Raw genomic sequence first — 13,664 nt, forward strand, 5'->3', positions numbered from 1 at the left:
CGCACAGACGGACCGCACTTTCTGCAGCAGCTGTGGCATATCGGGGTAAGTTTTCAGGAAACTCTGCACCACCAAATTCAGCACATGTGCCAGGCAAGGGATGTGCGTCAAACCGGCTAGGCCCAGAGCTGCTACGAGATTTTGCCCGTTATCGCACACCACCAGGCCCGGCTTGAGGCTCACTGATGCCAACCACTCATCGGTCTGTTGTTCCACGTCCCTCCACAACTCCTGCGCGGTGTGTGGTTTTTCCCCCAAACAGGAAAGTTTTAAAACTGCCTGCTGGCGTTTTCCCATGGCTGTGCTGAAGTTGGTGGTGAATTTGTTACGCTGACTGGATCAAGAGGCGGTAGAGGATGAGGAAGCAGAGTAGAAGGAGTTAGGAACAGGAGGCAAACTGAAGCGCCCTGCAATCCTCGGTGGTGGAAGGACATGCGCCAAACTTCTATCCGCCTCAGGCCCAGCCACCACTGCATTTACCCAGTGCGCTGTTAGGGAGATATAACGTCCCTGACCGTGCTTACTGGTCCACGTAGTTAGGTGGACCTTGGCACAGATGGCGTTGCGCAGTGCACACCTGATTTTGTCCCCCACTTGGTTGTGCAGGGAAGGGATGGCTCGCCTGGAAAAGTAGTGGCGGCTGGGCACGACGTACTGTGGGACAGCCAATGCCATCAGGCTTTTAAAACTCTGCGTGTCCACCAGACGGAATGACAGCATTTCAAATGTCAGTAATTTTGAAATGCTGGCATTCAAGGCCAGGGATCGCGGGTGGGTAGAGGGGTACTTCCTCTTACGCTCCAGTGTTTGGGAGATAGAGAGCTGAATGCTTCCATGGGACATTGTGGAGATGTTTGGTGACCCAGGTGGTAGTGTTGCTTGCCGGTCCTCTAATTGAGGGGTGGCAGGTGGCACTGTCACTACAGAGGCGGATGAAGAGGCAGAGAGGCCCGAGACTGATGCAGAAGAGGAAGCAGGAGGAGCCAGAGACCTTTCTTGGTTTTTGAGGTGTCTACTCCACTGCAGCTCGTGCTTTGCACTTAGATGCCTGGTCATGCAGGTTGTGCTCAGGTTGAGAACGTTTATGCCTCGCTTCAGGCTCTGATTGCACAATGTGCAAACCACGCGTGTCTTGTCATCAGCACATTGTGTAAAGAACTGCCACGCTAGGGAACTCCTTGGACCTGGCTTTGGTGTGCTTGGTCCCTTGCTGCGTTGTGCAGTAGCATGCGTACTGTCTAGGGGACGGACGCTCTGCTTTGGCTCCCTGCTCCCTCTTCTGCTGTGCTGGTGGCTCTGTGCGACCACCGCCTCTTCCTCCGAACTACATGGGTCACCTGCATGAGGTTGATTCCATGTCGGGTCGAGGACCTCATCGTCCTCCACCTCATCTTCCACCCAGTCTTCACCACTGCCCTCCTTGTCGGTCTGCACAATTGCAAAAGCACCAGCAGTTGGCAACTGTGTTTCATCATCATCAAGATGTGCTGTGATGGTCCCCCCATGTGCTCATCTTGAAATATAAGTGGTTGGGCATCGGTGCACTCAATCTCTTCCCCTTCTGGGGCTGGGCTAGGTGGATGGCCCTGGGAACACATGCTAACAGACTCATCAAAAAGAAGAAGAGACTGCTGCATGCTTTGGGGCTCAGACTGCTTGGCTGATTTGCAAGGGGGTGAGGTGAAAGACTGATGGTGGACATCGGCTGCAGGCGCCAACTCTGAACTTTCAGCACAAGACTGGTTGGAAAAAAATGTGAAGGAACTGGAGGCACTGTCAGCAACCCAATCTACTACCGCCTGTTCTGCTCCTGACCAAATACTGCTGCAGGCTCTGTCGGCTACTCGCACCTGATAAAGGTGTTTCACTTGTGTGTGTAGCTGGCACAGATCGACCATGTCCTCTCCCTGTAACAGTAGCTCCACCAGCAGCACCACGACCGCGGCCACGTCCCTTATTTGACATTTTCCTCATATTTCTCAAAATATGGATTTAAATATTTAAATACAACAATAGTGTAATATGGTGAAATAGGCAGAGATTCACCTATATATTTCCCTACCTATAGCAAGAAGCAGGAACCTAGCCCTAAACAATGTACTGCACAGACAGTATATCACAGGGGACAGGTAGAGTGCTGGTGAAATAGGCAGAGATTCACCTATATATTTCTCTACCTATCGCAAGAAGCAGGAACCTAGCCCTAAACAATGTACTGCACAGATAGTATATCACAGGGGACAGGTGGAGTGCTGGTGAAATAGGCAGAGATTCACCTATATATTTCTCTACCTATAGCAAGAAGCAGGAACCTAGCCCTAAACAATGTACTGCACAGACAGTATATCACAGGGGACAGGTGGAGTGCTGGTGAAATAGGCAGAGATTCGCCTATATATTTCTCTACCTATAGCAAGAAGCAGGAACCTAGCCCTAAACAATGTACTGCACAGACAGTATATCACAGGGGACAGGTGGAGTGCTGGTGAAATAGGCAGAGAGTCACCTATAGATTGCTGTCCCTATAGCAAATAGCTGGAACCTCTCCCTCAACTATGTACTGGACACACACAGTATATCACAGGTGGTGACAGGTGCAGTGCTGTTGAAATATACAGAGAGTCACCTATAGATTGCTGTCCCTATAGGAAATAGCTGGAACCTCTCCCTCAACTATGTACTGAACACACACAGTATATCACAGGTGGTGGCAGGTGCAGTGCTGTTGAAATATACAGACAGTCACCTATAGATTGCTGTCCCTATAGAAACAAGCTGGAACCTGTCCCTGAACTATGTACTGGACACACACAGTAGATCACAGGAGAACGTTGCAGTGCTGGTGAAATAGGCAGAGTCACCTATATATTACGGTCCCTATAGAAACAAGCTGGAACCTGTCCCTGAACTATGTACTGGACACACACAGTAGATCACAGGAGAGAGTTGCAGTGCTGGTGAAATAGACGGAGTCACCTATATATTACGGTCCCTATAGAAACAAGCTGGAACCTGTCCCTGAACTATGTACTGGACACACACAGTAGATCACAGGAGAGAGTTGAAGTGCTGGTGAAATAGGCAGAGTCACCTATAGATTGCTGTCCCTATAGAAACAAGCTGGAACCTGTCCCTGAACTATGTACTGGACACACACAGTGGATCACAGGAGAGAGTTGCAGTGCTGGTGAAATAGGCAGAGTCACCTATATATTACTGTCCCTATAGAAACAAGCTGGAACCTGTCCCTGAACTATGTACTGGACACACACAGTAGATCACAGGAGAGAGTTGCAGTGCTGGTAAAATAGGCGGAGTCACCTATATATTACTGTCCCTATAGAAACAAGCTGGAACCTGTCCCTGAACTATGTACTGGACACACACAGTAGATCACAGGAGAGAGTTGAAGTGCTGGTGAAATAGGCAGAGTCACCTATAGATTGCTGTCCCTATAGAAACAAGCTGGAACCTGTCCCTGAACTATGTACTGGACACACACAGTGGATCACAGGAGAGAGTTGCAGTGCTGGTGAAATAGGCAGAGTCACCTATATATTACTGTCCCTATAGAAACAAGCTGGAACCTGTCCCTGAACTATGTACTGGGCACACACAGTAGATCACAGGAGAGAGTTGCAGTGCTGGTGAAATAGGCAGAGTCACCTATATATTACTGTCCCTATAGAAACAAGCTGGAACCTGTCCCTGAACTATGTACTGGACACACACAGTAGATCACAGGAGAGAGTTGAAGTGCTGATGAAATAGGCAGAGTCACCTATATATTACTGTCCCTATAGAAACAAGCTGGAACCTGTCCCTGAACTATGTACTGGACACACACAGTGGATCACAGGAGAGAGTTGCAGTGCTGGTGAAATAGGCAGAGTCACGTATATAATACTGTCCCTATAGAAACAAGCTGGAACCTGTCCCTGAACTATGTACTGGACACACACAGTAGATCACAGGAGAGAGTTGAAGTGCTGGTGAAATAGGCAGAGTCACCTATAGATTGCTGTCCCTATAGAAACAAGCTGGAACCTGTCCCTGAACTATGTACTGGACACACACAGTAGATCACAGGAGAGAGTTGAAGTGCTGGTGAAATAGGCAGAGTCACCTATAGATTGCTGTCCCTATAGAAACAAGCTGGAACCTGTCCCTGAACTATGTACTGGACACACACAGTGGATCACAGGAGAGAGTTGCAGTGCTGGTGAAATAGGCAGAGTCACCTATATATTACTTTCCCTATAGAAACAAGCTGGAACCTGTCCCTGAACTATGTACTGGACACACACAGTAGATCACAGGAGAGAGTTGCAGTGCTGGTGAAATAGGCAGAGTCACCTATATATTACTGTCCCTATAGAAACAAGCTGGAACCTGTCCCTGAACTATAAGATGCAGATCTCACAGAAATACACAGTGCAGTTTTCGATTAGTGAAGCAGTATAAAGCTATCTGACACTGTCCCTGATTCAGCAGCAGACTGTCCCTATTACATAGCTAGAGCACACTTGAAGCAGGAAAAAGCTATCTGACACTGTCCCTGATTCAGCAGCAGACTGTCCCTATTACATAGCTAGAGCACACTTGAAGCAGGAAAAAACGATCTCACACTGTCCCTAAGCAGCAGCAGCACAGCCTCTCCCTATCATAACTAAAGCAGAGTGACGATCTGTGCTGTGTGCCTCTATGTGATATAGAGGCTGGTCACATGCTGGGTCACATGCTACACTGGCCAATCACAGACATGCCATAACTACTTATGGCATGTCTGTGATTGGCCAGTGTAGCATGTGACCCAGCATGTGCCTACGCATGGCTGTGATCAGTTCCCAGTCACAGTAGTAAAACAAATGGCGATTGGCTGCCGTGCAGCACGCCAAAACATACCCGAACTCCGAACCCAAACCCAAACTTTTTTCAATTATTCGGGTTCGGGTCCAAAAAAAAACCAAAGTCCGTACCGAACCCGAACTTTACAGTTCGGGTTCGCTCAACCCTAGTCCTGGCCTTTTCCATCTTGCTTGTGGGCAATCTGAATCCCACAAGCAAACGCTTCCTGGATTCCTAGTCACATGACACGCTTCCCGCATCACGTGACACTCGAGCTGGTCTCCTGTGAGTGTTGTAACGTCACTCCCAGGAGACCTTGCGCACAGCATCCAATTACGCCTCGTCGTGGAAAAGGAGCAACACTCCCACTCCCCGCTGGGAAGAAGACCCGGAAGTCATCTAGAACACAGGTAAGGATACACATTTTAAAGAAAATGACAATGCAGCAGTGCTAGATTAGGGCTGGAGGTAGGAGAGCAATGAAGTTCAATTTTAGGGTGAACCTCCACTTTAATCACATGATGCTGCTTTTTTGCTTGATAGTATTGCCGTGTCCTTTTAATTCCCTTCTTCCGCCCATGTTTTAGGCCTTCCTTTTTGGATGTCTTTCACTCGGATCGGAAAGTAAAACTTTAACTACCAGCCAGATAACATGAACTTACCACCTTAGCCAGTTGCCTCTGGGATTTTCAAATTGGTGTCAAATGGGTAGAATGAGTACAACTGGGCAGTAAAGCCACAGTGCTAACGGCTAAATTAACATGCTGACACAATTAGGTTCGGTTTTAGGAAGTCTTTCTCAAGTAAGCCTGTAAGTTATAGAAAGCATCCATTAACCACTTAACCCCCGGACCATATTGCTGCCCAAAGACCAGAGCACTTTTTGCGATTCGGGACTGCGCCGCTTTAACTGACAATTGCACGGTCGTGCGACGTGGCTCCCAAATAAAATTGGTGTCCTTTTTTTCCCACAAATAGAGCTTTCTTTTTGTGGTATTTGATCACCTCTGCGGTTTTTATTTTTTGCGCTATAAACAAAAATAGAGCGACAATTTTGAAAAAAAATTATATTTTTTACTTTTTGCTGTAATAAATATCCCCCAAAAATATATAAAAAAACATTTTTTTCCTCAGTTTAGGCCGATACGTATTCTTCTACCTATTTTTCGTAAAAAAAAATCGCAATAAGCGTTTATTGATTGGTTTGTGCAAAAGTTATAGCGTTTACAAAATAGGGGGTATTTTTATGGCATTTTTATTAATATATTTTTTTTACTAGTAATGGCGGCGATCAGCCATTTTTTTTCGGTACTGCGACATTATGGCGGACACTTCGGACACTTTTGACACATTTTTGGGACCATTGGCATTTTTATAGCGATCAGTGCTATAAAAATGCATTGGATTACTATAAAAATGCCACTGGCAGTGAAGGGGTTAACACTAGGGGGCGGGGAAGGGGTTAAGTATGTTCCCTGGGTGTGTTCTTACTGTGGGGGGGTGGCCACTGATCCTCTGTTCATACATTGTATGAACAGATGATCAGCATTTCCCCCCCTGACAGGACCGAGAGCTGTGTGTTTACACACACAGCTCCCGGTCCCCGCTCTGTAACGAGCAATTGCGGGTGCCCGGCGGCGATCGAGCCCGCCGGGCACACGCACGGGAGTCGGGGGCGAGCGGGGGGCGCACGCGCCCCTAGTGGCCGCTCAAAGAGCTGCCGTATAGCTACGGGCTCTCGCCCAGGAGAGCGGACCTGCCGCCGTATAATGACGGTGGCTGGTCGGCTAGCAGTTAATATAACAGTCTTCCAGAGAACATCATTTTGTATAGAATAACAGCATTTTATACATTTACTTTTTTTAGCCACTTAGTGACTCTTTTTGACCCCAGAGCTCATATTTAAGAGGACCTGTCGTGCTTTTTTCTATTACAAGGGATGTTTACATTCCTTGTAATAGGAATAAAAGTGATCCATTTTTTTTCAGTGTAAAAATTAATAAAATAAATAAAAATAAATAAGAAAACCCCCCAAATTTTTTTTTAAAGAGCCCTGTCCCGACAAGCTCGCGTGCAGAAGCGAACACATACGTGAGTAGTGCCCGCATATGAAAACGGTGTTCAAACCACACAAGTGAGGTATCACAGCGATCATTAGAGCGAGAGCAATAATTCTAGCCCTAGACCTCCTCTATAGCTCAAAAGATGCAACCTATAGAATTTTTTAAACATCTCCTGTGGAGATTTTTAAGGGTAAAAGTTTGACGCCATTCCACGAGCAGGCGCAATTTTGAAGCGTGACATGTTGGGTATCATTTTACTCGGCGTAACATTATCTTTCACAATATATAAAAAAATTGGGCTAACTTTACTGTTGTCTTATTTTTTATTTAAAAAAATAATTTTTTTTCCAAAAAAGGTGCGCTTGTGAGACCGCTGCGCAAATACGGTGTGACAAAAAGTATTGCAATGACCGCCATTTTATTCTCTAGGGTGTTAGAAAAAAATATATATATAATGTTTAGGGGTTTTAAGTATTTTTCTAGTAAAAAAACTGTTTTAATCTTGTAAACGCCAAATCTGAAAAACAGCCAAGGTCCTTAAGTGGTTAATATCGTACACACGATCGGTAAACCAGAGGACAACGGTCTGATGGACCGTTTTCATCGGTCGAAACCGATCGTGTGTGGGCCCCATAGGTTATTTAACCATCGGTTAAAAAAAAGCCAACTTGCTTTAAATTTTAACCGATGGATTCCTAACCGATAGGTCAAAAACGATCGTTAGTAGGCACAACTAGCGGTTAAAAATCCATGCATGCTCAGAATTAGGGATGAGCCGAACACCCCCCCGTTGGGTTCGCACCAGAACCTTCCAACGGACCGAACGTTCGCGCGAACATTTAGAACCCCATTGACGTCTATGGGACTCGAACGTTCGAATTAAAAAGTGCTCATTTTAAAGCCTAATATGCAAGTTATTGTTGTAAAACTTCTTTGAGATCCCGGGTCTTGCCCCAGAGAACATGTATCAATGTAAAAAAGTTTTAAAAACTGTATTTTTTTCAGGAGCAGTGATTTTAATGATGCTTAAATAATGAAAATAAAAAAATGAAAAATTCCTTTAAATATTGTACCTGCTGGGTGTCTATAGTATACCTGTGAAAACGTCTTTGAGAACCCGGGTCTTGCCCCAGGGAACATGTATCAATGGAAAAAAAGTTTTAAAAACTGTCGTTTTTTTCAGGACCACTTTCTCCTCCTCTCTCTATTCTCTATACTAACAATATATTCCTTTTTTACTTACTGTTTATTATAAATGTTCTGCCTGCTAGGATGGTCCTTAAGGCCATATTAAGACTTATTTCTTGAATCCTAAATCAGACTTAAAAAAAAAATGGCTGCTAACTTTTTATGATGCTATTTTTATATATTCAACATCAATACTTACCGTATTTATCGGGGTATTGCGCTCTCCGGCGTATAGCGCGCACCCCTAATGTAGACCTGTTTTTCCTGTAAAAAAATATTTTAATACTTACAGTTTTGGTGTCTTGCCCGGCGTCCTTGTCCGGTCCGGCGTCCGTCTGCGGCCTCGGTGGTGTCCTCTTGGCTTCTCCCACGCTGTCTCCGAGTCGAATCCCTGCTTCCCACGCTCAGTTTGAAGCCTCCGCTGACATATACCGAGCGCAGTACACTCGGGTATATTCGGCCACGCTCGGCTTCTCACGCATAAACGTCACAGAGCGTGACCACGAGCAAAGCCGAGCCTGGCCGAATATACCCGAGTGTACTGCACTCGGTATATGTCGACGGAGGCTTAAAACTGAGCGGGGGAAGCGGGTATCGGCGTATATCGCGCATCCACGATTTTCCCCTTATTTTAAGGGGAAAAAAGTGCGCAGTATATCCCGATAAATACGGTATGTCTGAACATCTCTTTTAATGCAATATTTGATTATATTGTTATGTTTGTCTGAAAAAATTTCAATAAAAACATTGAAAAAAAAAAAAAAAAATCAATAGGGGCAAAATTCTCTGCGATCACCTAAACACCTGGCTGGGCAGTGAAATGGGGATGTTTGCTGCTCCTGAATTGGGGGGGGGGGGTGGAGGCCACAGAGGGTTTTCAAGGGCATAGGGAAGGCTGGCATGGGTCCTAACCCTTTGGGGCTGAGATGACACTCAGCTAGTTCTTGGACTTTGCTGCAGTGGTACTTAATTTCTTTTGGATGGCACTGTGCTACTGGTGGATGGCACTGTGCAACTGGTGGATGGCACTGAGCTGCTGGTTGATGCCACAGCACTACTTGTGCCTGCTGCTCCATGTCAGAACACCTTCGTTTCATGGGCACACTTTGCTCTTCCTTCGAATCTGTAGCAGACCCACTGCTTACGAGTTCATATTCTGAACCAGAATCAGACTCAGAGAGCTTCCCGGTGCTCTCGTCAGTTAAGCCAAGCTGTGGGTATGCCTCCTCAGTAGAATTTTTTCCCGCCATACTGGTGAATGTGGGCTGTGGTGACAAACTGTGGTAGGGAAACTGGAACAGATATGGCTACACTGATGGGTGCTGATGAGGGCGCTGCAGGGTTCTGATGAGGGTGCTGCTAGGTTCTGATGAGGGCACACTGCTGGGTTCTGATGAGGGTGCACTGCTGGGTTCTGATGAGGGTGCACTGATGGGTACTGATGAGGGTGCACTGATGGGAACTGATGAGGGAGCATTGATGGGAACTGATGAGGGAGCACTAATGGGTACTGATGAGGGTGCACTGATGGGTACTGATGAGGGTGCACTGATGGGAACTGATGAGGGTACACTGATGTACACTAATACACCACACTGAGGCTTTACTGATTATCTGGCACTGATATGCACTGATAAGGCGGTGCTGATGGGCGCTGATGAGGATCCACTGATGTGGTGGCACTGATGAGCACTCACTTATGGTCACTATTCCATGGACATCCTCCCAGAATAAGCCGTCCACGCTGTAGCCGTCTTTCGGCTATGGCCCGGTCGGCATGTGGTTAATCTTCTTCTAGTATTAGCTGTTTATAAATTGTATATAAAGTAGTGCATTATGTAAATAAAATTGTCTCAATTCACTAAAGATAATTTTTTGGCGTAACAAGAATTATTTTCAACAATGAGCTTTGAATAGTCTCAAGATGAAAAAAACGACTGTAATGGAAAATAGCACATGCAGTTTAGTTTATTAAATGACAGTAAATGCTATACATTTCAAATAGAATTTCTGATTCAAGTAGATTATGTTTTTTTTTGTGACTTTGCCTTGTAGGTTCACCTTCTTGTGTGCTGCTCTTTAAAATCTGCCATTTAGCTTTTTCTGATCATTTGTGGTGCATTACAGCATGTGGTACTATCACCCAGTGGGTCTTGTGGGCAATGCCGGGACAAAGTCATCTAGAGCCCAGGGCAAAGGCGCCAACCCCCCCCCCCCAAGATGTATGAGCATCATGTATTAGCAAAAATGCCTCCCACCCACCCAAAACAAATTATTGAGCACTAATCGGTATGCTTAGCCCTAAGCATAAACTCCTTTGCAAGTATAGCGGTGGCCCCGTGGGGTCGCTGCGTGTTTCAGCATCCACACATCACCCTGTTTGGTCAGACATCTATTTTAAGCACACTTTCTCCAGTCAATGAACAGTCTCTTGCTTGTTTTTGTTGTTTTTATTAGGGGATTAAACTTGGACGGGGAAAAGGGATGGCCAAATGATGAATCTTTCTTAGTTGAAATAAAGTTAGCTGAACCTAAATTGACAGTCTGTCCTACTGTATATCTCCTCCAGGACACTACTAGAGATTACTTTAAGGTGACCAGATTTTTTAAATAAAATCCGGGGACATATTTTTTCTTTACTAGTATTGGCAACAATCAGCGACTCTCTGCCCGTCGCCGCCCACCTCACAGCCTCTCAAGTCTTAATCTTCGGGCCCCGGCTACTACTGGATGGGGAGCGGAGGAAGATCACTCCGCCAGGGAAGGCAAGGAGATAGGCAGGTGGCTGGTCAGGATTTGAGCCAAGGCAGAAGAACATGCGAGCGGAGCTGAATGGGCATGCACCCGAAACTGAAGAAATATTCCCTCCGCTCCGACCAGCACATGATCAGAAAGCGGCACAGATAATAGGAAAAATACAACCCCCCTATGCTAGTAGGCACGGCGGAGCGCGGGGGGGTCTAATTCTATTTTTTTTTATTTGAATTCTGCACTGATTGTCTTTGAAATTGCCCCTGCCCCCTATTAAATCCAATCTGGGGACAAAACCAGGGACAAACTTGGTCCGGGGACAGTGTCCTCAATCAGGGCACTGTCCCTTGAAACTGGGGATGTCTGGTCACCCTAGATTACTTGCTTTCATCTACTGTCCAATTCTATATTCCTGTCACCGTTAGCACATGGCTAGGCCTCACTCTGAGTAAGTCCTAACATTTTCCTATTAGCCATTTGTAGGCAGGGGTCTCCATTACCCTCTGTGGTAGCAACCATTTTAGATGAAAAGAATAGTTGTGCTAACTGATACTTGAAAGTCCAGAGGATATCCTGCCAACCCTTCTGGCTGCAGCGACTTGACTTCAACAACACCACAGTCTTTCCCTCTGGCTCCACATCCAATCCTGGCATGTCTCTCCCAGAGCTTCTCACTGTGCCTCTCACTCACTGACCCCAGCATGGATTGTCCCTGAATGACATGCCCGGCAGTGCTCCCAACTGTACTCCTCCTGCTCCTGTTTCAGGACACCTCTCAATGACCATGTAGAGAGAGGCTCCCTCCCAGCTCCCCGAGCTTCAGGCCTGAGTCCCCCCCCCCCCAGAAAGGGGGTTCCCTCAAAGGCCACAACAGTCTTACACTCCATCATCTCAGTTCTTCCACGTGACAACTTTTCCCCCAGCAGGCTGTCCATGGGTTTACATAGGAGGGCTCCCAAATACACCCCATGTCACTCCAACCCTCTGCCCTGCCTCTTTTCCAGAACCTTCTTACTGGAAACAAAGGAGGCGCCATAGAGCTGAAGCACATGTCAGTCACCTGCTGCTACACTAAACCACTCCCTTCCCCCAGATCAAAAACAAACAGGTGAGTTAGGCCTGCCTAAATTTACCTGCACTGGCAATACAAACAAAAACACTACTTTAGCACCTACCTACCTAAGGTAGAGGGTGCTACACAAGCCAAAATTCTCCCCCCCAAAAAATTGTCCCTCCTCCCAGTACAAATGTCTCCCTGCTGAAATCCCCCCTCCCAGCACAAATATTTTCCCCATCCTCTCTCTAAGCTCAAATCTCTTCCCAAAAGTTCTCTGCTAGCACAACTATCCCTCCCCAAAAAAGCACCCTCACCTCACATTTCCCCTACAATTGCAAATTCCTCCCATCTCCAAATCCCCCCTCACAGCACAAATCCTGTCCTCCCTCAAATGTCCCCTCCTAGCACAAATATACCCCAGTCATCCCTACAAGCATAAATCCTCCCCCCTCCTAGCACAAAACCCATCAATCATCCCTACTAACACAACTCCTCCAAATCCCTCCAAAAGAAAGTCCACTTCTTGCACAAATCCCAAATCCCACCTCCTAGCACAGATCCTCTTTCCCCAAAACAAACCCTTCAAATCACCCCTCAAATTTCCCCTCCTAGCACAAATTTTATGATTGTTATCCCCCCCAAATTCCCCCTCCTAGAACAAATCTCCCCAATCTTCATTTCTAATAGGCCCAATATTTCCCGTCCTAGCACAAATCCCCCCTCCCCCAATCACCTCTACTAGCACACCCCCCTCAAATCCCTCCTTCTAGCACAAATCCTCTTCCCCCATCCCCACTGCAAAATCCCCCGTCCTGGCACAAATTCTATTCCCCCCCAACCCCACAGCACAAACCCCCCCCCCCTCCTAGCACAACTTCTCTTCCCCCTCATCCCCACAGCACAAATTCCCCCTCCTGGCACAAATCCTCATCCTCCCAGCACAAACCAGCCTCCTAGAACAAATCTTACACCTGTCACCCTCCCCCCCATATTCCCTATCCTAGCACAAACCCCCCCCCCAAAATTTCTTACCTAGTACAAATACCTACCATCATCCCTAAAAGCGCCAATTCCCCCCCAATCCCCCTTTCTGATAATCTTATAGCACAACCCCCCCAAATCCCTCCTCTTGGCAAAAATCCTCCCCCCATCCCCAAGCACAACCCCTCTTCCCCCCAAGCAAAAATCCTCATCCTCCCAGCACAAATCTCCCCTCCTAGCACAAATCCTCTTACCCAGCACAAACCTCACAAATCACCCATCCTAGTACATCCCCCCAAATTTCCCTTCTCCTCCTAGAACAAATCTTACCCCTGTCAATCCCCCCACCCCAAATCCCCCGCCACAATTTTTCCCCAAATATCCCCCATCAACCATACTAGCACAACACCCCCCCCCCCCCTCCCAAATCCCCCTAACAGCCCCCAAATTTCTCATCCTAGTACAAATTTCCCCACAAAATCACCTCTTCTAGAACAACCCCCCCAAATCCCTCCTCCTAGTCCAAATCATCTTTCTCCCATCCCCCGCACAAATCACCACTCCTAGCACATCTCCCCCCACCCCTACTAGAAAAATCTTATCCTGTCACCCTTCGAATTCCCTATCCCATCACAACCCCCCCGACCCAATATTCCCTTCCTAGGACAATAATACAAATACCCCCCCATATCAATGCCACCTAGAAGTAATCCTCTTCTCCCTACCCCTCCTAGTACATCATCCTAGTACAAATACTCTCATTCCCAGGGCAAGTA

This window comes from Rana temporaria, chromosome 6, assembly GCF_905171775.1.
Source record: "Rana temporaria chromosome 6, aRanTem1.1, whole genome shotgun sequence".
Classification (NCBI taxonomy): Eukaryota; Metazoa; Chordata; class Amphibia; order Anura; family Ranidae; genus Rana; species Rana temporaria.